The following is a 24060-nucleotide window of genomic DNA, read 5'->3' as shown; positions in this document are numbered from 1 at the left end:
GTTTTTCTCTTGTCGCCCCCAGGAGATCTCTTCTGAAACTACTCTATTTAAAAAGGGGCATCCATACAGGCCTGGAAGGGTCAGCACTACGTTATTCCCAAGCAGACACTCAATTCTAGCGAGGTGTGGCAAATATGTGAAAAACCTTGAAAATCTACTATACCCTCGCCCAGGCCTTTCCAAATCAGCTACCGCCGTTCAAAAACTGATAACTGACTATTTCATGGTGCACCCCAGAGTTTTACAAACACAATAAACACTTTTAGACCGGATTACCATTTTCTACACCCTGTACTTTTATCTTTAATACCGTCTGTCCATGAGGATTGGGCCGCAACCAACTCTCACGCTGCTTAACAACTCCTTGCACTAATTTATTTCCAATAAAGAGCACCTTGAACATCTATGCAAGAAACCATTTTCATAGAGCTAGTTACCTGCTGTTGGTCGAGCAAACTACTGACACACCGAGCCAGTCTGGCCAACACAGATGTAACAGTAGGGTACCACATATTTTAGGCCCATGACCAACAGAACCTTTTGTATATGGGCAAGGGATCCCAGTCCTCACCGATTTGGAGCAGCCCTCAATCAGGCCCTACTCGACCCTCAGCCCTGGCTTCGCACTTGGCATCCACCCCCCGCCCCCCCCCCCTCCCACACAAACTTGCATTTGACATTCTTTCATCTAGGGGCTGACCGAACAAAGCTCTAACCTTGCAACTGACATTCTGACACGGAAAACACGACTACTAACTGCTGGTGTAATTTATGTTTTACCATTGATACTAATGGTTTTATCCTTAGTTGGGACATTGTGTAAGACTCCCTTTTAGGAGTAACGAATTTATCCCAATATATGTGCAATTCAGTACTACTAACGGACTTAAGGTTGAACCGTTGGTGCTATTATTGCAACGCGCATTTTGTTCCAGAATGCAGTTCTCAACTTCCTTTCACATCATACAGTTAAGTAATCCAGAAGAGTAATGTTAGAAATTGGGTGTTTAGTTAGCAGAGGTATGCACCCTGTCCAAGTAGGGGCCACAATCCTAGTCATAAATTATCTTGTTCTCACCGTCTGGTAGCTTGGCACAGAGCAGTCATACTTAACTTAGGAAGAAATGTATAAAGAATTTTATACAACACTTCAATTACAGTAACACAGTGAAAACACCACAAAAAGATCACACACAAGGTAGAAAACTAGAGACTATTATTATGAGTAAAATAAGACCCACACGACAAAGATCCTATAAGTAGAACTTGAGATATTAATTTTTTTTAAATAAACTGCTTAAAAGCAAATATCAATTAGGAGTTTCTTGAGTTTTGGCTGGACCGGGGTAAATCCAAATTTCAGGCTGACCGCCACAATGTAAGGAAGGCCAGCTACAGGATCCATGCGCAGTCTGCTGTAAAAGTACCTTGGAAGCAGCAAGCGTCGGCGTCGATGACTCGATGCGTTAGTTCAGGTCTACGCAGTAGGGTAGATGCGTTGGTGTCGAGCCTCACAGTCTGGTCCTGTGTCGGTGCCTAACAGCTTACGGTACAGGTGCTGTGTCACTGTCAAGCTGTCAACAACCGTAGGCCACACTGAGTAATGAGGAATCACATACCTGATGGAAACAATTGGAGAAAGGTATGTAGAGAAACATGGAGGTGAACACCAACGACCATGCTTAATAAGAGGCAGGGTCACTCATATGGGGTACCCTTGGCAGGAAATAGATGTTGGTCAAGGGGGAGATATAAAAAAGTGAAATGAAAAGAAATAAAATAAAAAAAAATTAACAAATAAAGAATGAATTGTTAAGATTCAGGAACGCCTCTTAAAGATAGGCAGGCATAGCCCAAAAACATTTATTTATGTGGGCAGCAAGAAGTAGTAGCCAATGATTATTAACTCCCAAGGAGATGGAGTAGAAGAGAACCGTGTGCCCCTGTAGAATGATGCAATATGCAACAATCTACTTCATACCGCAAGGGGTGGTTTAGGTGGAAAGGAGGTGGGCTGTATAGATTGGGCCTTGCCTCACAAGACATGGGGTTGGAAGCGTGGTCGGCGCTTGTCGAGTACAACAATTTGGGCGGGCCGCAATCTGTCAGCCTCACTGCAGCTTAAGGAAGTCAGCTGGCTATTGTTGCTCATTTATGTTAGAAGCACAGGCGTACACGAAGTACGGTGGCTTGCCCAAGGAGGCAGGGGGGTGTGACCCTGAGGTTGCTAAGCACCGCGGTGCGACCAGGAAGGATTAAAGGAATCGCGCATGTCTCTGCTCAAAACTAGTGAATGCTACGGGGTAGCGGTACAATACATAAATATCGTTGTTAAAGACTATGTACCCACACAAGAAACATATGCATAGGACAGCACCTTCATGGTGAACCTCATCGAAGGAATGCCCTTCAATGTTGAGACTGATCTGTTGGCCATACTGGACATAGCCTTCTTGTATACCAATATACCCCAGGAGGACAGCATTAAAATAATAGACGACTTACTCAACACACAACCTAGACGAAGTCCCCTAGGATTTTTAATATCATTTTTGAGAATCGCATTGCAACACATCTATTTCAAATTTGAAAATCAATTCTTCCAACAATGTTTCGGGACATCAATTGGAGGGCTCTTTGTTCCTAACCTGGCTAACATTTATGTAGACAATCTGAAGCAAAGATTTGTTCTTTCATACAACAACAGATATCGTACCAACATTACTTATTGTAAACAACACATAGATGATATCTTTTTGATTTGGACAGGCCCTGAACAAATATTTCAGGACTTCATCACATACCTTAACCAGGTTCAGAAGCAACTTACATTAATTTATTCCACCCACAAAACAGAGATTGCCTGTTCAGGCCTACACCAGTAATCATCCCGGAAGCACTCCATGATGGCTTACTTTTTGGAAAATGCCTGTGTCTTCGCAGGAATTGCACCCTCAAAGAGGATTATTTTAGGGAGGCCTACATACTCTAAGACAAACTACTATCGAGGGGCTGCCCCAAAAAACTGTGAAAACTGTGCTGAAACTCGCCTGGTACTGCCCAAGGGAAGAGTTACTGACAACCAAGACCAAAACCTCTATAGGCAAAGTAGTATGTGTCACCACCTTTTGCCCCCACACTAGCAAAGTCTGTAATTTGGTAACCAAGACTTTGCACATCATAGATAGAATAGATCCATCCTTGCAATTTCCTATGTTTGCTTTCAAATGTGGCAAGAATATTAAGGACCATCTAGTTCACTAAACCAGAAGATGCACCACCCGTAAAACTAAGAGAACCTTGGAATCGGCATGGGGCCTCCCTCCTCTGATAGGCCACTATCATTGTGGCAACTGTGTTGCCTAGGCATACACACGTCTGACACCAAATTGTTTTTTTTAAAGAATTATTTTTTATTGAACAGTCACTTGGCGCACCATTACAGTTGTTACATATACAGAGGTATAATACAGTCAGTGAATTGAGAGGATGGCTACATATTGAGAGGCCATCAAACCTAACCCCTTCCCCGCTCATGACGAAATCACTCCGTCATGAGCCACGGGTGCGCTGTGCTCATGACGGTGTGGTTCCGTCATGCTGCGGCCGTTGGCGGCCGCTCTGCCCACGCGGCGCTAATTCCCCGCCTGTGCGGGCGATTAGCGCAGTGGGCGGAGTCGTGACGGAACCACTCCGTCATGAGCACAGCTCACCCGTGACTCATGACGGAGTGGTTCCGTCACGAGCATGGCGGCACCGCAACTGCCCCCAAACCCCCCAGCGGCGCGGCGGAATTCCTGCCGCGGCGAAGGGGTTAAAGAATTCCATCCCATGTAGCCCCCCTGACACAACATTTAAAAACAGGGTTTCAGTAAGGTAGAGCTCAAGTTATTTTCCAGCTGCAACTCCAGAAATGTAGTCTACTGCATATGGTGTCTGTGTGAACTGCCCTACATAGGGCATACCTCGCATCCTATAAAAGCACAAATAAGTCAACACTGAAGCAGGATCAGATGGGCAGTGGCACATGCTCCAGTAGAGGCACACTTCATGGAAAAGACTCACACAGCTGATGACTAAAAGTGGCAAGTCATTGACACAGATTGCTTCTCTGAAAGAGGCAGTGACCTCACCCAAATTCTCCAACAAATGGAATGTAAGTGGATTGAACGCTGCGATTCTATAAACCATGGACTTTGCACAACTGAGAAATGGCCTTCCTATGTTGTGGAATTGAACAACTGAATCATGGTCATCATTTCCCAAAATGGATGAGATTTTTCCTGCATCTGGGCGTATTAAACTTCTGTTCCATGACTGGGCACGTGCGTACAGTCTGCAGGCTGCCTAAGGACTAGGAAGCTATTCCTGTTTGCCTTGCTTCTTGCCACTGCGTATAGACTTGCCTATAAGCAATGTGTACCAATCACTGTTTGTTTCTCGTTCTGGCTTTGGGCCAATATAATTGCCCTGATATCTTTTGGTTTTACCCCTGTTAGCTCTATCTATATGCTTCAGGGCCATGTATTGTCTGCATGCATCTATAATATTTTGACTGTTTATTATACTTTGCTGGTCCTAATATGTTTTGTCTTGCAGGCTCCACATTTCCCTCACTCATTTTACAGCTTCTGGCGTACCACTACCCAGTAGCATTCAATGGTTTTGAGCAGACATGCACAACTCCTTTAATACTTCCTGGCCGTGACTCGGTGCCTAGCAACCTCATGGCCACACACCCTCACTCAGGCATGCCACCATACTTTATTTATTTATTTTATTTATTTAATGCGATTTTATATAGAGCGAACATTACCCGAAGCTGTCAGAGCGCTTTACAAAAGAACCAGTTGCGTTACATAAGGACTTTGGATTACATGAGCTACATAAGATATACAAACAGAAAAAACTGCAAATGTACAACTTCTAAAGTCACTCAGGGAAGAGATACAAACAGTTAAACTCGAAGATCACATAGGAGTGGTAGTAAGTACAAAGGTCTACTACATATACTAGTGGTTAGAGTTATATAGATACAAATTGCAAATTCACTCAGGATTACATTTTAACAGCGAATAGGCTTGGACAATTATATATCACATATTTACAGAGCAGGAAATTCTTGCCATCGTTTAGCCAGGTGTTCAGGTGGTGTTGCACTTAGGGACGGTGGTCTTGGGTCCGTAGGGGTCCCCGAAGAAAACGTTACCTAAAATTACAGCTACATTGGTTGCTGGTTCAGTTAAAAGATGTGTAAAACAAGACCATTGGAGCAGGCCAAAGGGTAAAGTACTGGCAGGGAACACCATAAAGGTCAGAAGTTGAGAAAAACAGTGGTGATTCCTGAGATCACCCAGTGTCAGTCCGGTCACCCTCACCGCGTTGGACTGCAAAATGAAGACGTGAAGGGTGCCTCAATGGGATAATGCCGTGAAGGGGCAAGATTCAAATACGGGGGTAAACTGAGGGCGATGGTCAAAAAGCAGAAGGAAGGCGCTGACCAAGAGTGAGGATCAGTCCGAGTGTCAGTTGCAGCCGCAAGATAGAGGGTCCACACGCCCGCGCTTCTAACATAAATGAGCACTGATAGCCAGCTGATTTTATCAAGTAGTGACGAGTCTGACAAACTGCAGCCTGCCCATATCGTAGAATCTGACAAACGTCGACCACACTTCCAATAGCTGGTCGTGTGAGTCGAGGCCCCATCTATACAGCCCGCCTCGTTTTCCACCAAAACCACCCCTCACAGTCTATAGCAGATCGTTGCATACCATGTTATTCTACAGGGGCACGCTGTTCTCGTCTACTCTGTCTCCTTAGGGGTAAGTCCTCGTTGACTACTACTTTGTGCCATCCACATAAATACAGGGGTAGGGTTCCTCCCTACCTATTTTTAATAGGCATTCCTGCATCATACCAATTCATTACTTTTATGTTCATTTTATTTTATTTAATGTTATCCTTGCCACCCTCCGAGACTACAACTCTACCTCAGCTATCCCTCATCCTTTACACGCAAAGGTCGAACACGCCATCTGCACGGTCACTATCAACCCCAACAGACCAGCTACCCTCCGCAACAGAATTGTGGTCAAGAGTAATCTAGCGCCTGTTCACCTGTCCGCCCAGACTCCCGAACCTCCTTCCAAATCCTCTCTATCTGGTCTTTTAATTAATTGCCGGTCGGCAGCTAAGCACGCCGCGGATATTGCAGATCTCATCCTTTTCAAAAATTTCGACTTAGCGATCCTTACGGAATCATGGCTCAACGAAGAAACGCGTTACTTACCTGTAACAGCAGTTATCCAGTATTGGTGTCTTTCATAGATTCACATGCCTGAATCATTCCCCGTCGTCGAGACGGGAGCCTCCGGTACATAAAAAAGTAATGTCCTATAGACATACATAGAGAAAAATAGGCCTAAGGGCCTCCCCTTAGCCGCCTATCCTAGTCCTTATGTAAAAAGGACCAAACTCTTAGAGTCAGCCAATCAGCTATCACCTCCCTCTAGAACCTTCCTGGCAGGAGCCTCAGTCCCTCAGATTTTCGTACGCACCAAGCTAGGTAGGCGTAATACAGTTAGAGAGAGAAGTGAGTCCTTCCAGGGGAGGCGGGAGGGTTGCATGTGAATCTATGAAAGACACCAATACTGGATAACTGCTGTTACAGGTAAGTAACGCGTTTCTTATCCAGTATTAGGGGTGTCTTTCATAGATTCACATGCCTGAATCAGAGTAGTTAGCAATACATTATGCACATTTCTGATGTAACATGCCATATAGTTATTTTAGATAATACACATATTACCATAACAGTTTGAAACATTGGCATACAGCAAACAGTAAAACAGTAAAGAATGTGCATACCAGGAAGGCGGGTTGTTGGAAGGCTCACCTCACTGGAACAGATGGCGGAGCACCGCATGGCCCACTGCCGCATCCTTTGTAAGTTCGGCATCCAGGCAGTAGTGTCTGGAGAAGGTATGCGGTGACTTCCACGTCGCCGCTCTACAGATGTCCAAAATCGGCACTCCAGCGAACAGTGCTGCTGATGTGGACATCGCTCTGGTGGAGTGTGCTTCCACCCTGTCTCGCAACGGCCGTCCGGCCCCTTCATGGCAGAACGTTATTGCAGAAGAGATCCACCTTGAAATGCTCTGTTTTGTTAGTGGCATACCCAGCCTTGGTCTGCTGTAGGCCACAAATAACTGCGAAGACTTTCTGAAGGTTTTTGTCCTGTCTATATAAAACTTAAGACACCGTTTGAGATCCAGAGAATGGAGCGTCCTTTCTGCTGCCGTGGTAGGGTTTGCAAAGAAGGAGCGTAGGACCACCGGCTCATTGAGGTGAAAGTCTGAAGGCACTTTCGGTATGAACTTGGGATTTGTCCTCAGCACCACCCTGTCCTGTTTGAACTGCATGAAGGGCTCCTGAATGGAGAGAGCTTGCAACTCGCTGACTCTCCTGGCAGATGTTAGAGCGAGTAATAGAGCCGTTTTCCATGAGATGTACTTGATGGAAGCTCGGTGGATGGGCTCAAAGGGGTGCTTCATGAGTTGGTTAAGGACCAAGTTGAGGTGCCATGTTGGTGGGACCCTTCGAGGTCTTGGAAAGGACCTATAAAGACCCTTAAGGAACTGTTTAACCAGTCTACTGGACCAGAGAGACGGGCCTTTGAAAGTCCTGGTAAAACGTGAAATTGCCGCCAGATGCACCTTTATGGATGCATGCGCTAATCCGGACTGTGCCAAGAGCAAGAGATATGGCAATATCTGTTCGGGCGTGATATGAAGTGGTCTCAGGCCCTTCTCCGAGCACCAAACGAAGAAGCGTTTCCATTTGAGAGAGTAGGTTTTGTTGGTACTGTCCGCCCTCGCTTTTGCTAGCACGTCCCTGCATTCCTGCGGGATGTTCAAATGGCAGAACTCTCTGTGCTCAGGAGCCAGGCCGATAACCTGAGCGATTGGAGGTTCGGGTATTGCACCTGCCCGTTGGACATCGTCAGTAGGTTCGGGTGCTGTGTTAGACGAATCGGTGTCCTGATGGAAAGGCGATGAAGGTCCGAGAACCAGTGCTGCCTCGGCCAGTACGGGGCGATCAGAATTAGAGTACAGGGCTCCGCCTTCATCTTCCTGAGGACCCTGGGAATCATCGGGAACGGTGGAAAAGCGTACGCAAATACGCTGAACCAGCCTATGGAAAAGGCATTTCCGAGCGACTCCGGTTGGGGATGCCAACTTGCGTAGCTTGGGCATTTGGCGTTCTCCCTGGTGGCGAACAGGTCGATTCCTGGAATCCCCCACTCCGAGAATACGTGTGTTAGTGCACTCTCGTTGAGCTCCCATTCGTGGGAGAGGGATTTCTGCCTGCTTAGGGCGTCCGCAATGGTGTTGTCCTTTCCCGGGACGTAGTCCGCCCTGAGGGTGATCCCATGGAGAACGAGCCAGTTCCAGATCTTCTGCGATTCGCGCGATAGAGTGAGCGAACGCGTTCCTCCCTGCTTGTTCAGATAATGCATCGTCGTGGTGTTGTCCGTTCTGACGAGCACCTGGGAGTTCTGGATGCGTGGTAAAAAGGCCTGCAGCGCTAGATACACAGCCCTTAACTCCAGCAGATTGATATGGAGGTGTTGTTCCCGATCCGACCATTTGCCACTTACTCTGAGGTCCTGAAGGACAGCTCCCCAGCCCGCTAGGGATGCATCTGTGGTGATCACCAGTGGCGCTGCTGGGAGCAAGAACGGTAGTCCTCTCGAGAGGTTTGTGGAGTCCTTCCACCACTCGAGACTCTTGGATACTTGCGGTGTTATGCTTATAATGTCTTCGAACGAACCTGTACTCTGAGTCCACTGGTTCGAGAGAGCCTCCTGCAGTGGACGCATCCGGAGCCTGCAGTGAGGGATCAGTAGTATACATGAAGACATCATTCCCAGGAGTGACTTGAAGGTGCGAACCCTCAGGGATTTCCTTGATGCCACCGTCTTGGCTAGCGATATGATCCTGTGTTTTCTTTCGTCTGAAGGAAATGCTCTCGCACATTCCGTATTTAAGGTAGCCCCGAGAAAGGTGATGCTTCTCGTTGGGGACATATGTGATTTCTGAAGATTGAGTGTCAGTCCTAGATGTTGGAAAAGATTGGTACAAGCGTTGGAGGATTTGGTTGCGCCTACGGCCGTGGGCGCCTTGACCAGCCAGTCGTCTAGGTAGGGGAAAACTTGGTGACCCATTTGACGTAGGAAAGCTGCCACAGGAGAAAGGCACTTGGTGAAAATCCGCGGAGCGGATTTGAGGCCAAACGGGAGGACCTTGAACTGGTAGTGCTGTCCTGCCACTTCGAAACGTAGAAACTTTCTGTGCCCCCTGAGAATCGGGATGTGATAGTAAGCATCCTGAAGATCCAAGGATGTCATGAAATCTCCTTCCTCCAGAATGCCTAGGATTTCTTGGAGCGTCACCATCCTGAACGACTGACTCTTCAGGAAAGAGTTGAGTGCTCTGAGATCCAAGATAGGCCTCCACTTCTTTTCTTTCTTTCGTATCAGAAAGAAACGGGAGTAGAATCCTTTCTCCTTCTGAGCTGATGGAACTCGCTCGATTGCTCCCTTGCGTAACATCTCCGATATTTCCCGGAGCAGCAGCCGCAGATGTCTGTGTGGAAACTTGCGGGGAGGGGTTGCAGGCGGGATGGCGGTAAATTCTAGGGAATGGCCGAATCTGAGGAGTTGGAGCACCCAACGATCTGAGGTGATGATGCGCCAATTTTTTAGGAAATGGGTCAATTTTCCTCCAATTTGTGAAGAAGAAGATGGTAGCTGGACTGGCTGGAGTAAGCGGTCACTGGCGTCCGCCGGTGCCCCTCTTCTGGTTCTTACCCTTGAAATTAGATCTTCCGTAAGATGACTGTCGACCCTGTTGATGCTTTTGCTGGTACTGGGTCTTATTCTGGAAAGAATATGAGGACTTATTCTGGAAGGATCCTCTGTAGGAGGACTGACCTCTAGATTTGTTGCCCCGAAAGGACTGGTTCCTTGCCTGCAGGGTTCCAAGCGCTCTAGCCGTGTCCGTGTCCTTTTTAATGGCTTGTAGCGCCTCGTCTATTTTATCTCCAAATAGATGCTGTCCGTCAAAGGGCATATCTAGCACCTTCGTCTGTACTTCCTGCCTGAACGATGTCGCTTTGAGCCATCCTTGACGGCGCAGGACTGCAGCCCCAGCCAGTTGGCGAAAGCCTGTCATGGCTACATCTATGGCGCAGTCGATAATCTCGGCCGCAGAAGTCTGGCCTTCAGACAGTAGTGCCTTCACCTCATCATGAACCGCACTCGGAAGTTCTTCTAAATATGGGGCAATATCCTCCCAAAGTTGGCGGTTATAACGCCCTAAAAGGGCTATGGAATTGGCCACCTTGATGGTCATTGCCGAAGTGGTCGAAAACCTTTTGCCTATTGTGTCTAATTTTCTGCCCTCCTTGTCCGGTGGTGCTGACAGAGGCGAGGAGGGATTTCGAGAATTTTTCTGGGCTGCTTGAGTCACGACAGAATCCGGCTTGGGGTGGCCAGTCAGGCAAGCTGGTGCCGAGGACGGTGCCCTATACTTCTTATCCAGGCGCGGAACAACCGCAGGAACTGAGGCTGGCGTTAGCATCAACTTCTTTCCCTGGTCCCAGAGGAAGTCGATGATAGGAATTGATTTGGTCGTCTTCTTTGTCTGCTCTTTAAAGTCATGGAGGAAGCATTCCGTCTCCGCCGACTCCATGACCATATGGAAGCGCGTTGCAGCCCGTTCAACGAGCTTATGAAAACCACCAATATCCACAGGTGGTGAATCCGCCTGGCGCGGTTGTGGGGAAGGTGGTGAAGATGCTACATACTCCTCCTCCTCATCCTGGTCTGTTTGGTCTCCCTGGACCTCTCCCTCTTCCATCTCCTCAGCCTCCTCATCCGATGACTCTATCACCTGAGGTGGCAGCTCGTGGCAGACTTGCGTAACCGGCCGTGATTGCCTTGGGGCTGTCGATGGGGGGTTTGTAGTTGGCATTGGGACCCCTGTATCCATCCTTGGTGGTTCTGGGAAACGTTGTTTGTAATCCCTGATAAGGAACTTGAGGTCCTTAACTATTGCCAGAGGGAGGCAGACCATTGGAGTGACCTCCGTGCGGACCTGTTCCTGGACGGGGCGCTCCTGCGCGCTTGAATCTTCCTGCTCCTCGTCCGTGCTTTGGCATTTGACAAACAGCTCGGAAGGGGAAGTAGCTTGCTGAAAGAGCTCCTCCTCGGACTCTTCGCTCTGCAGAATCTCCAGAGGTAAATTGGTTTGGACCTTGCTTGGAGATGTTGTTTCCGGGGTAATCTGTGGTCTGGAAAGTTTGCCAGCAGATCCTTGCACAGAAACCTCCGTGGTTTTCCGTCCCATGGACGACGACGACATTCCCGTCGATGGCTCCATTGTCGACGGTATGGCTGTCACCAACGGGGTCCCCATCGACGATAATTTCCTCGTCGACGAAGTCTTCGTCGACGATGCGGTCGTAGACGATTCAGTCGTCGTCGATGCCTTCGTCGTCGACGCTTTCGTCGTCGACGCCTCCGACGTCGACGCTTCCGTCGTCGACGCCTCCGTCGTCGACGCTTCCGTCGTCGACGCTTTCGTCGTCGACGCCTTCGACGACGATGCCTTGGTCGTCGACGATGCCTTGGTCGTCGACATCTTCGTCGACATCTTCGTCGACGATGCCTTCGTCGTCGACGCGCTAGTCATTGATATCCTCGTCGTCGACTCTTCCGTCGACGGAGGGCTCCTCATCGACGAGGTCTTTGACGGGACTATCTTCGTCGTCGACGATGATTTAGACGACGGTTTTAAGAGTATAATAGACGAGATAGGGGTACCCGCAGACGATGATGAAGGGGTCGTCGTCGTCGACGAGCGGACCGACGCCGCTGTGGATGTGGACACGGTCGTCGTTGCTGTGGAGACATGTCCTGATGGCCTTTTTTGCGCAGAGGATGGTGTCGCAATTTTTGTGGCCGACAGAGTAGGCTTCTTGAAAGTGAGAGAGACCTTGCCAGACGCTGAAGATTTCGAAGATCTTGCCTCTGAAGACGTCTTGTGTGTCTTCTTAGGAGGAGCGTCTGAGGGGCCAGGAGATGTCACTCTCGGCCTCTTCAGGGAGACTTCAGAGGTTCCGGAAAAGCTCGCCTCTGAGGACACCACACTGTCTTTGTCCTTGAGCCTGTCCAGCCAGATAAGCAGGCGGCCCTCCCTGTCTCTCAAGGTCTTATGTGGAAAAGACCTACATATTTTACAGTCCTTAGGGACGTGGTCCGGATAAAGGCAATACAAGCATAGTTCATGCTTGTCGTCCACATGCAGCCTCTTCTTCCCACATGAAGAACAAGCCCTGAAAAGGGCTTTCTTCTGGGATTCAGACATGCCAGGAGTTGTAGATGAAATAAACACTCACTGCAGCAATAAGAGGCCTGAAGTAGTCAGCGTTGAAATCTTGAAGAAAAAAGTCACCCAAAAACATGAATAATCTGGCTTGAAAGAGATCCTGAGGAGAACTCAGGCTGGAGACTCCCTAGCACAACGTGCGGTAGAAAATCTGAGGGACTGAGGCTCCTGCCAGGAAGGTTCTAGAGGGAGGTGATAGCTGATTGGCTGACTCTAAGAGTTTGGTCCTTTTTACATAAGGACTAGGATAGGCGGCTAAGGGGAGGCCCTTAGGCCTATTTTTCTCTATGTATGTCTATAGGACATTACTTTTTTATGTACCGGAGGCTCCCGTCTCGACGACGGGGAATGATTCAGGCATGTGAATCTATGAAAGACACCCCTAATACTGGATAATCCTCATCTCCATACCTTGACCTCCTAGTCCCTCCTTACGCCAACATCGCAATGCTAGACAGACAATGTAACAAGAAAGGAGGAGGCATCGCCTGCATCTACCGCTCTAACCTTCTGGTCACGGAACGTCTGGCAGACACCACTGAATCCTGCGAATACCTCGCCCTCGCTATTCACAGCAACTCCACCCTACTATGCAACCTGCACATCTTTTACCACCCCCCATGCATGAACGACTCCTTCACCGACCACCTCATGGAAATCATCACAAATAAGAGCTCCAATAATGCCAAATATATTTTCCTTGGTGATTTTAACTTGCACTAGAACGATCCAAAGGATTAACTTGTCAACGCCAACAAGGACCTCCTGGCCGATCAAGCCCTGACCCAAGCCTGCTCACTAACAACTCACTCAAAAGGGGCCACCTTTGACTGGAATATCTCCAAAGAATCAACAGTCAAGCTTATCTCTATAGACCCATGTAGGAGAGTAGGGTCTGCTATCCTATGGTCACCCCAAATTTTAGCTTTTTGCTTCACTGGTTTTTGACATATTGAGGCTGTGGGCCTGCTAATCAGACCCCCAGCCTGCTGTTCTCTCTACTAAATTAACACTATGCACTCTAGGTGCATAACCAATTGGAACTAGATCACCCTGTGAGCCCCTTGTACCAGTGTACACTAGGTACCCAGGGCATTGGTGTATCTAAGGCCTACCAGGGGCTGAAGCATGTATTATGCCACCCCTGGCCTGGCCTAACAATTTGACACAACTGGCTGATCACTCAGCTGGGGTAAGTTGGTGTAAGTACCTCTTACTTAGGTGTAGTATACCTATACCAAACCTTAAATGGGACACATATTAACCTATAAGTCACTCCTATGGGAGGCCTTAACAATCCTGAAAGCAGAGTGCTTGGTTTCATGTGAGATGGTGCTCTGGCATGAGCTGAGCCTGTCTGCAGTGATCGGAACCACTTCCTTTTGCTGTTTCCAGATATCGCCATACCATATACTCTTAAGTGCATTATGAACCTCGCGGTTAAATGCTATCTTTGGTTTGGCTTTATCAAAACATGTCGAGTAAGGTGTCATACGAATTGGAATACTAACCCCTCGCCAATTCTGGCGACGGGGTTAGCATTCCACCCTTCTAGAGGGACACGACATGTACAGTACCTGAAACCCGGGTAAAATCAGACATAGCCTCAGCTCCACAAAATGGATGCTGCCACCACAGACACAAGTCTGCCCTCCTGCTGCTGGGAGTCCTTCCAGCTTGGGAGACGTGGACAAAGGGTTTCCTGCCAGGGGAGGTGCATGCACCACCCCAGACAGGATTTTGTGTATTGGTCAGGTAGGGCTTCAATAGAATCAGACATGCCTGAGGCTCACAAGGAGCCTCGGTGCATATGCCAGTTCAAACCGGTCCTGGGGCACACCAGCCCCAGACCTGGGGCGAGCTGGACAAAGGATTAGGGGTGTAGCCACCCCCCTTCCTGGTCCCACCCTTAGGGAGGGACCTAGCAGGTAGTCCGGCCCCTAGAATCCGCTTAAAGGTAGGAGCTGTGTCCTAAGACTTCAGACATCCTGGAATCAACTTAACCACAAGAAGAAGACGGGAACTTCGACGCTCTGCTGCACAGAGGACCGAAGGAAATCTCCCCTATGGTCAGGGAGTGACCATCTTGCTAACGCAAGCACCAACCAGCTATTAAACGTCTGCTTTGCCGCCGCCTCCAACCGGAGCCCGAGCCCAGAGCCCGACAAGACCTGGACCTCCAGACCTCTCACCGCCCGATCCACAGTCCCTGAAAAGAAGGAACCCGTGGAGGCACCGAGACACGTGGAGCCAGCCATCTTGGAAGACCGACGACAAGCTGCAAGCGCAACGACAGAGGCTCCCTCCAAGTTGTGCTTTGGGTCCTGAGAAGCCCAACACCCGAGCAGCATCTGCACCAAAGGTGAGCCCTCCAGCATCTCCACGATCTGCGTGGGGCCCCTCTGCACTTTGCATCTCGACGCGTCTGCCCGGTCCCTGGCCCGTTGGCTAGTGGCCATTTTGGCGACCTAAATTGAAATCAACGACGCTGGTCTGGTTGCTCCAGACTGGCCCTAGCTGCTCTCCAAAAGAGCAGCCCCTCTGACCTTGCTGGTCAGAACAATCAGCTTTCCTCTCTTTCCACGACTCCTGCCTTTGCCAAGGCTTGTTTGCTTCTTTCGAGTCGCCGACACCGCCGACAGCGAGAGCCTGCGTGGGACAGCTCGTGACTCGACTCCTGGACGTCGTCGACCTTCAGGGACCACGTGGCTGCGGAGACAAGCTATCCCTCATCACCTGTTTGCACCCGACATCGCCTGGTACCTACCTGGTGCCACGCTGGTCACTGGCTAGTGACTGTGAACACTGTCCCCTCTGCTTTCAGGTCTTCTACAACTCCGATCCACCCTTGGATCCAACGCAGCTCTTCTGGACCGACCGCCTTCAGCATCTTTGTCATCAGGCTCCATTGAATAGATAGAAGAAACCCGACGCACTTCGAGACCTATGCACCCGCTTCCTGTGGGTGAGGTAACGCTGGCACTCCGGTGCCCAAGTGTAGAGAAACATCTCTAGTGTCTGTGTTTTGAATCTTGAGATCGTAGTCCATCCAGAAGATCCTTTCTGCAGTAACTTTTAAACTTTTACGCACCCATTGAAAACCTATGGGAGCCCGCGTGTGACTTTACTCACTGCACACGCGACCCGTGGACCTCCAGGTCACTAACTAAAGTTAGCTCCTTGTAGGCCCAGCGATTCTAGAGGCCCTAGGCCTTTTCCCTTTCCTGTTCGTGGTACTTATACCACTATTTTAGTATATGGTTTGATCGGCCACCAGGGCCTATCCATATAAAGTGCAACTTCTGTATATTATAACATTGTCTTGTTTAACGATTTGTGCTCCTGTGCTCATAAAGAGTCTAGGGGATACTTTGAGAAATAAATACATATATATTTTGAAAATATATCTGTGTGGTGTCCTTTCATTGGTATAAAGGGGGGTTACATTTGGTAAAACACCCTGCTTAACACGCTTTAACGAGTTTAGCCTCAAAGACTGCTTAGCCTACGCTACCACTAGGGCAGCTAGTCCGAAAAGGTTGACTTACAACCACACCATAAGGGTTGCTTGGCATGGTACAAGGTGGTCACTTTAACTAGTGAACATCATATACCAGGCCAACTTCTCACAACCCATGAGACTGGTCTCACCACCACGCCATCACCTTCCTCCTACCTGGCATCCACAAGACAAGGGCACCGCAACCGGTGATTCCTAAACGCTGGATCAGAGACACTAAGAACCTGGACCAAAGGCAACTCAAGGCTCGCTGCAAATCCGACCTCCCCCCCCCTCGCATATCACAACAGTCAGCTGCCTCAAAGATCACTACTCTGTGACTATTTCGAACATCCTGCATGATCTAGCCCCACTAAAGCTGAAAAGAACCCAAATCAAAGACACAAACCCCTGGTTCACGGAATCCCTTAACAACGAGAGGAGAGTCCTCCGACAAGCTGAAAGATCCTGGAGGCAGCACCCCTCTGCTGCACATCTAAAACTCCTCCACTAGGCCAGAAATGCCTACAACAGGAACATACTCAAGTCCAAAAAAGAATTCTTCAGAACTGCACTAGAGAAGGCCAAGAACAGACCCCACAAGGTCTTCGAACTGGTCAAACACCAATCTAATAAATTGGCCAAAACTTCAACAGAAACCCCCAAGTCTCTTATATCCTCAGAGGAATTTCCTCCTTCTTCGCTGACAAAATCTCAGCCCTTGGAAACAAACTCAACTCAATCACATACCCTCAAACACCTCTCGACCCGCCTCCTCCAGCCACGTTGCCCCAACAGGCTTCACCCAAAAATGCTCACTGGACTGACTTCAAACTCTATGACGACGATTCAGTGTCCAAAATCCTATCTTCCCTAAACCCTAATAACCATTTTAATGACCCGCTCCCTTCCAAATGCCCAGCTGCCGTCGCTGAATCCATTATTCCTAGCTGGACTACAATAATTAATGCCTCTCTCCGGCAGGGAACGATGCCCGACTCTCTAAACGCCGGCCAAGTCCTCCCCATTCTGAAAAAGCCGTCGCTGGATACAGCCTCCCCTGCCAACTTCAGACCCATCTCCAACATCCTCCTCTTAGCCAAAGTGATGGAGAAATGTGTGCAGCAGCAGCTAAGTCAACACATCAACAACTTCCACCTGCTCAATGACTTCCATTCCTGATTTAGACCAGGGCACAACACCGAAACCACTATGCTCCACATTATTGGTGATGCGCTCCAAGCCCTTGACCAAGGCAAAACCTTCAACGCGGTCAACCATGAAAAACTACTCGAACGCCTCAAATTCAGGATGGGTTTGGATGGCAAAGTTCTAGAATGGTTCAGGTCCTTCCTCCAAAACCGGTCCCAGAGATTCCTTGTCAACGCCAACCTATTGGCACCATCCCCGGTCACAGTTGGAGTCCCTCAAGGATCAACACTGTCCCCCACCCTCTTCAAGCTTTACCTGGAACCCCTTACCGAAGTACTACGCACTGCTAATATCTCCTATCATATGTACGCTGATGACACTCAGATCTACTTCAAAACCTCATCTCTCGAAGAGATCCTCCCCCTGAACGAAGCCTTGAAACTCACTGTCCAATGGCTCGCATCCAATCAACTCAAACTCAACGCAAAGAAAACTGAATTTCTCCTGATCGCCCCGCCCAATACCAACCTTGAAATTCAATCATGGATTAAGGCTATCACAACCTTGAAATACCCACCGACCATCCTGGATTTGGCCAAATCTCTGAGAATCACCCTCGACAACAACCTGAACATGCGGGACCACATCAATTCAATGGCCAAATCAGCCAGATTCCACCTGAGCTACCTTAGGAAATTGAAACCCTTCCGCGATGCTCCCGACCTAAAAATGGCAGTCCAAGCAATTTTCATCTGTAGACTGGAATATTGCTGTTCTACCCTCTCGGGTCTACCCAAGATCTCCCTGGCACCTCTAAAAGCCTGCCTCAATGCGGCCGCCAGACTACTCACCGGCACGAGGAAATACGACCATATTTCCCCGCACTTGAAAGCTCTCAAATGGCTTCCCCTGGAGGCAAGAATACAGCTCAAAGTAGCATGAATCACGCACAAAGCCCTATATTCTAACTCCCCTGCATATCTGAGGCAGAAACTTTTGATCTCCGGAGGAATCAGAAACTCACAATCTGCCAGAGACCTCCTCCTCCAACCTGCACGCTTTTGGAGAAAAAAACTTACAACCGGGCTTTCTCCGGGGCTGCTCCAAGAATATGGAACTCTCTCCCGCCTGACATCAGAAGAATACCCTCTCTGATTCGCTTCAGAAAGGATGCCAAAATATTCCTTATGGGTAAATTTTGCGTTTAAACCTTGCCTCTACCACCACTACGGCCCTGATCTATGGCCATCTATTGCCTCCCTTCGGATTATCTAGCTCACCCCATCAGAAACCTGGGGACTGTCACGAACACTGGTTAACGTAATCTGTAAATATGTTATCTCATCTTGACTATTTGGATATTTAATCTGTAAATACGTGCCCTAGCCCGCTTATGTATCCTGCACCCTGCCCTCTCTCGTTAGATCCGTAACTGGATGATGCTATGCCTATTCTGTACATGGCTATGTTTTCCTGTAAAGCACTCTGATACCCTTACGGGTCAAGTTCGTGCTCTATAAAACACATAAATAAATAAATTATCCCCCCTTGGCCAACATCTAGTTCCTGCCATGGGTACTCCATATGAGCACCATGCCTCCTTATTTTGCACGGTTGTTGGTGTTTCTCTACATGCCTTTCTTCACTGTTTTAATCAGGTATGTGATTCCTCATTCTTTAGTGTGGCCGACGATTGTTAATATTAGTCATCCTAAGTAGACACTCCACTTAATTTGTACCCACAGGTGTACCCAATCCTACTGGTTTTAACGGCTGCATAGGGAGTCAAAATGACTTGAAACAAAACGAACCAATTAGCCTACCCCTTTGATTGTTGAAAGGGCTCATTTGCGACAGATATTTATAAGATTTGGTATTCTGTTTAATACGCGGAAACCCTTTTTTCTTTGTTTATTGTGTACATATTACTGTATTGTTCCTTTTGTTTTTTCTAGTTCAGTTTCACGTTGGACAATTTGCACCATTTGCATTTACATTTATACATACAAATGGCTAGTTATTGTGCCACAAGTGTGTGATCATTTTGTGTTACCTTCTCTATCGACAACCTACAACAGTCTCATTGTGCCTATATAATGCATCAAATGTACATTTATTACTCCAATAAGAACAGCAGTTTTTTCTGATATTGTTAAATTCCCTGGTTATTACTCAGTAGGGTTGCCTTTGTTGTTTGCCAGAATACCTGAAAGAATGGCAGCACGCCATCACATTCGAGAAAGTCAGCACATGGCTGAATTAAGCTGACCCATTGCCCTGTGTTAAAAAACAAAAATGTGAATGGTACAATAACAGACCAGTGTATGAAGATGGCATCTCAGAAAGGTCCAACAAATATATTACACATATGATTCTTGTAAAAGCAAGGCGGGAGGGAGGGACGCTATCATGCATTAGAACGTTTATCATAATTGTGTATTACAAGATTGCATCATTGCTTTCCCTTTGTATGTTACGATTCAAGAAGCTTTGAACTGCAACTATCTGTGCAGGCCTGTGAAAATCAATAAAGTTTGTTCACAAACACGATTTTAGTAAAAGCAAAAGGTCTTGACTAATGCCAGACCTTAAAAAGTACCCATTCATCTAAAATAGCTCAGACCTACTTTTTTTTTTTTACTATATTGACGATAAGCTTGCAGGGCATGCTGACATCATTGCAGTAAAGAAAAATGAGCCAATTGGCTTGTTTTACTTTCACTGAATCAGTGCTCATGGCATATCTCAGCCTCCCCGAACAGTTATTGTTTCGGGAGAGGTACAGTTGGAAAAGGGAGAATCTCCCCTTTCCAATGCTATCTCTGCTCAGTGGATTCCTGCTTGGGGATCACAATAGGAGAGAGATCCCCAAGCAGGGATCAACCTACTAGGCCCCAGGGACATGGGAGAGCGATCCCTTAGGCAATGGCTTATGCTACCCCCACCACCTAAAAAGAAATTGAGTCTTTCTGCCCCCTGGGGGGCAGATGGAGTAGTTACCCCGGAGGTGACGGGGAAAGCCCACTAGATACCAGGGAATATAAAAAAAATTAAATAGGGGTGGGGGCTGCCCACCATGGCCATGGCCCACCCAAAGAAAAATACTGCAAGTCTTTCTTCCCCGTCCTCGGGGGTGGATTGGGGTGATTACCCTCACTCTGCCCTAAAAGCCCAAAAGACACCAAGGAGATTAAAATGGTGCCTAACCAAACAAAGCGAAGGGGCAGCCGACCCTGGAATCGAACATACCCCCAGCCCCAGAAGGGAAAATAGTCCATTTTTGGAGAGTAGAAAAACAAAATGACTTTTGACTTCTGTCTCTGAAAGCAGAGCAAATGTGAAAAGATTGAAAGGCAACTTCAATGTTTACAAAGTGAATGAGCAATAAAAATGCCTTTAAATCTTGTTCACTTGTGACATTTGCTCACAGAGGTCAAGTGCATTACAGTTAGGTCGAGTAGATTTTTTTAAGTTCCTAGACCTGCAGGTCTAGTAACAATTTTTTGATTTTTCGAGCACTGCCAATGAACACCATGGATTTTGCATTTGGGGCATAATAAAGGGGTGCAGGCATCAGGCTCTGACATTAGGCCATACTTTCACCCCAAAAGGGAGAAACCTGTATTTGGCTGTCCGGGAGGGCAGCGAGGCAGTTTTACCCCAAGGGGGGAAAGCTCAATAGATGACAGGACTATTTGTGAAATAAAATAATGGGGTGGTCAGGCCCATCCTGACTTCCAGCCCTACCCTCACACCTAAAGCCTCAACAGTCTTTCTGCTCTCCTGCCGTCTGTAACTTCCCATCCCGCAGTCAAGGGAGAGATCATTTGATTCTTTTGGGTGCTGATTTTACCTATGGGTCTGAGGAGTGGGGCTAAATCCCAATATTGTCCCATTTGCCATGGTAAATGGCCACATTTTTTGTAGTTTGGGTAGGCAGCTGCTTGGAGAAAACTTCCATAAACAGACATTTTGGAAAAATAGATACCTAGAGGAGTCCAAGGTGGTATGCCTTGTGTGTGTCCCATGACTTGTCTTACCCACAATGCTCTGCATACCTCAAACTCTGCCTAAAATAGTTCATTTTTCTTACATTTCTGTGTCTAGACCTCCAGAATACACAAGGATCCACAAAATTCCACACTGTCCAGCCTTCTCCCACTTTCTCCTGTAAAACACTACCCTTCTTGTAAGGGTAGGCCTAGGGTCCACAACAGGAAAAGCCATAAAACATAATGTGGAAACATCAACATTTCCTGTCAAAAAAGTAACCTGATTTAGAAGCTGAGGAAACTGGGCCTGGGCTCCGCCGCCACCTAGGGAAACTAACCTAACTCACACATTTCCGATAACTAGACAAGGAAAATGTGTGATTTTAGCCAAATTTTGAGGTTTGGAGAGCATTATGCGTACAGAAAAGCTTCTGGCATTCAAGCAAGGCACACCACAGTAAAATTACATGGGTGTCTAGTTTTCATAAATGTCGATGGTTGGTAGGTTTCCACTGGTGGCGGCCTAGCATGGCCCCAAATACAGCACCTACCCCTATCACCGATCTCTCCATGTACAGCTTCAGGGTATGTTGTGTGGTGGTCTTTTGGTCCACCCACACAAATGAGGTACTGTTGTTATCAGGAGACATGTGGGAACTCTCAATGGTATGAAATTTGTGGATCCCCACAGATTCCAGAACCTCCCTACACGGAAATGTGAGAAAAATGTGTTTTGAGTCAAATTCTGAGGTTTATTAGGGATTCTGGTTAAAAACATCTGGTATGAGCCATGCAATTCCCCACCCTGGATTTCCCCAAGTGTCTAGTTTTCGAAAATTGACAGGATTGTTAGGTTTCATGTTGAAAAATGGCCTTCTATGAAGGGTCACCCCAAACCTTTTCCCTTCCTCCTCCTCTTTTTGCTGAATTATTTTTGATGGCTTTAGGGTCAGACTGATTTGCATATGGCCATGTCTGAACTGGGGTGGTGGAGTGAGCTAAAGAATGATGATGGATTAAACCCAGATCAGTTGAGTGGGGGTGAGTGTTTGATTAGCTCAAGCGCACAGTCCATCATCCCCTTTGGTATCGCTTTGTTCGCCCTAAGTTGGCAGGGTATGCCCAGACGTGGGTCCCTGGCTCACTTTGCCACTGGATTCAAGATAGCTTGGCTGATGAGGGTTATGAACCTGAAACCAGTCCCAGGATGCTTGTTTCCGGTCCAGGGAAGACATGGCTTGGCAGTTCGGGCTGGACTGTTCCCATGAGGCACAGGGTCACACTGATTTGCATATGGCCATGTCTCAACTGGGGTGGTGGAGTGAGCTAAAGAATGATGATGGATTAAACCCAGATCAGTTGACTGGGGGTGAGTGTTTGATTAGCTCAAGCGCTCCGTCCATCATCCCCTTTGGTACGGCTTTAGGACTCTGAGCACTTTACCACTGCTGACCAGTCCGAAACATGGTGACATTGGTGCATGCCCAATTGGTATGTTTAGTTTACTTATAGGTCTCTTGTAAAGTGGTATACACTATACCCAGGTCCAGTAATCTAAATGCTACTTGTGGGTCTGCAGTACTGGTTGTGCCATCCACACAAGTAGCCTTTCAAACGTGTTTCAGGCCTGGCAGAGCAGGGCATGTGTGTGCAGATTTGTGCCACTTTGACTTGGCATTTAAAACCACTTGCCAAGCCTTAAACTCCCTTTTTATTACATACAAGTCACCCGTAAGATAGCCCCTATGTAGCCTTTAAGGGCAGGGCACTGTGTAAATAAAAGGTAGGACAGATACTTTTGAGTAGGTAGGACATATACCTTTACATGTTCTAGGAGTGACAAACAATTACATTCGTTTTTCACTACTGTGAAGCCTACCCCTTACATAGGCTAGTGTTGGGAATTCCTTAATACACTTTTAAGCTCCAATTCCTGATTAGAAAGGAGTGGCTGCATCATGTTTCATATCTTTGGAATGGTAGTGATAAATCCTCTTTATTGGTACGGTTAAATCTAACATTAGTGTTTTAGAAATTAGACTTTTAGAAAGTGGACATTTCTCTGCTCTTACTGTTCTGTGTGCCGTGCAGCCTGTCTCCAATACATGTCTTGGGTGGGTAACAGCTACACTTTGTGAATTCCCTCTAGAAAGTACGCAAACACAGAAAGGGTGGGTGTAACAGAAAAACATCTGCATTCTGATAGTTCGTCCTGGGCAGGGGGGGGGGGGGGGGGGGTGCTGGCACTTACATATGAATAGGCAGTGTTCTGTTTTCCCACACAAAGGGCTGATTACTTTCTACTGATAATCTGGAGCCTGGGTTGAGAAGAAAGAGGGACCTGTGCACTTCAAGAACCTGATTTGAAGGCATCCCCACTTTAAAGGCACAACTGGGTAAAAGTACTGGGCCTCTGACTCTACCAAGACAGTACACTACTGGAACTGTGATGAACTCTGCCATGAGTAAAGACTGCTGTGCTACAAGAATTGCCACTCTGCTGCACAGCTGCTCTGGAAGAACTGCTTTTCTGTGCTGCCCTTCTGCCTGCTGATCTCTGCCCTGCTGAGAACAAGGACTGGACCCATCTCACTAGAACCAAGAGAGATTCCAAGGGTGTGCTGGCTTGCCCCCTGTCCTAGTCTCAAGGTCATCAAATATTTCCTTCAACCCTGCAACATCACATGGACTCTGTTAGTTCTGTCCTGCCAAGTGGTGCCAATCCAGTCCTGGGCCCTTAAAAGTGTGATTCTGTTGTGCAGAACCATTAAAATAGATGCAGTGACGACTTTACACCGGCCACCAACACATTGTCCTTTGACGCCGAAGCAGGAGCCGATTGATGACTTTGTTTTGACGTACTGCGTGGCTCAACAATGATGCAGCACCTGCATTGTAAAGGGGTTAGAGGACAATGTCTTCATCGTCTGCATGGATTGGAACAGACACACAGAGTATTTGACGT

Source organism: Triturus cristatus, chromosome 7, assembly GCF_964204655.1.
Source record: "Triturus cristatus chromosome 7, aTriCri1.1, whole genome shotgun sequence".
Lineage (NCBI taxonomy): Eukaryota > Metazoa > Chordata > Amphibia > Caudata > Salamandridae > Triturus > Triturus cristatus.
The sequence above is the reverse complement of the archived record's forward strand: the minus strand, read 5'-3'. Positions refer to the sequence as shown.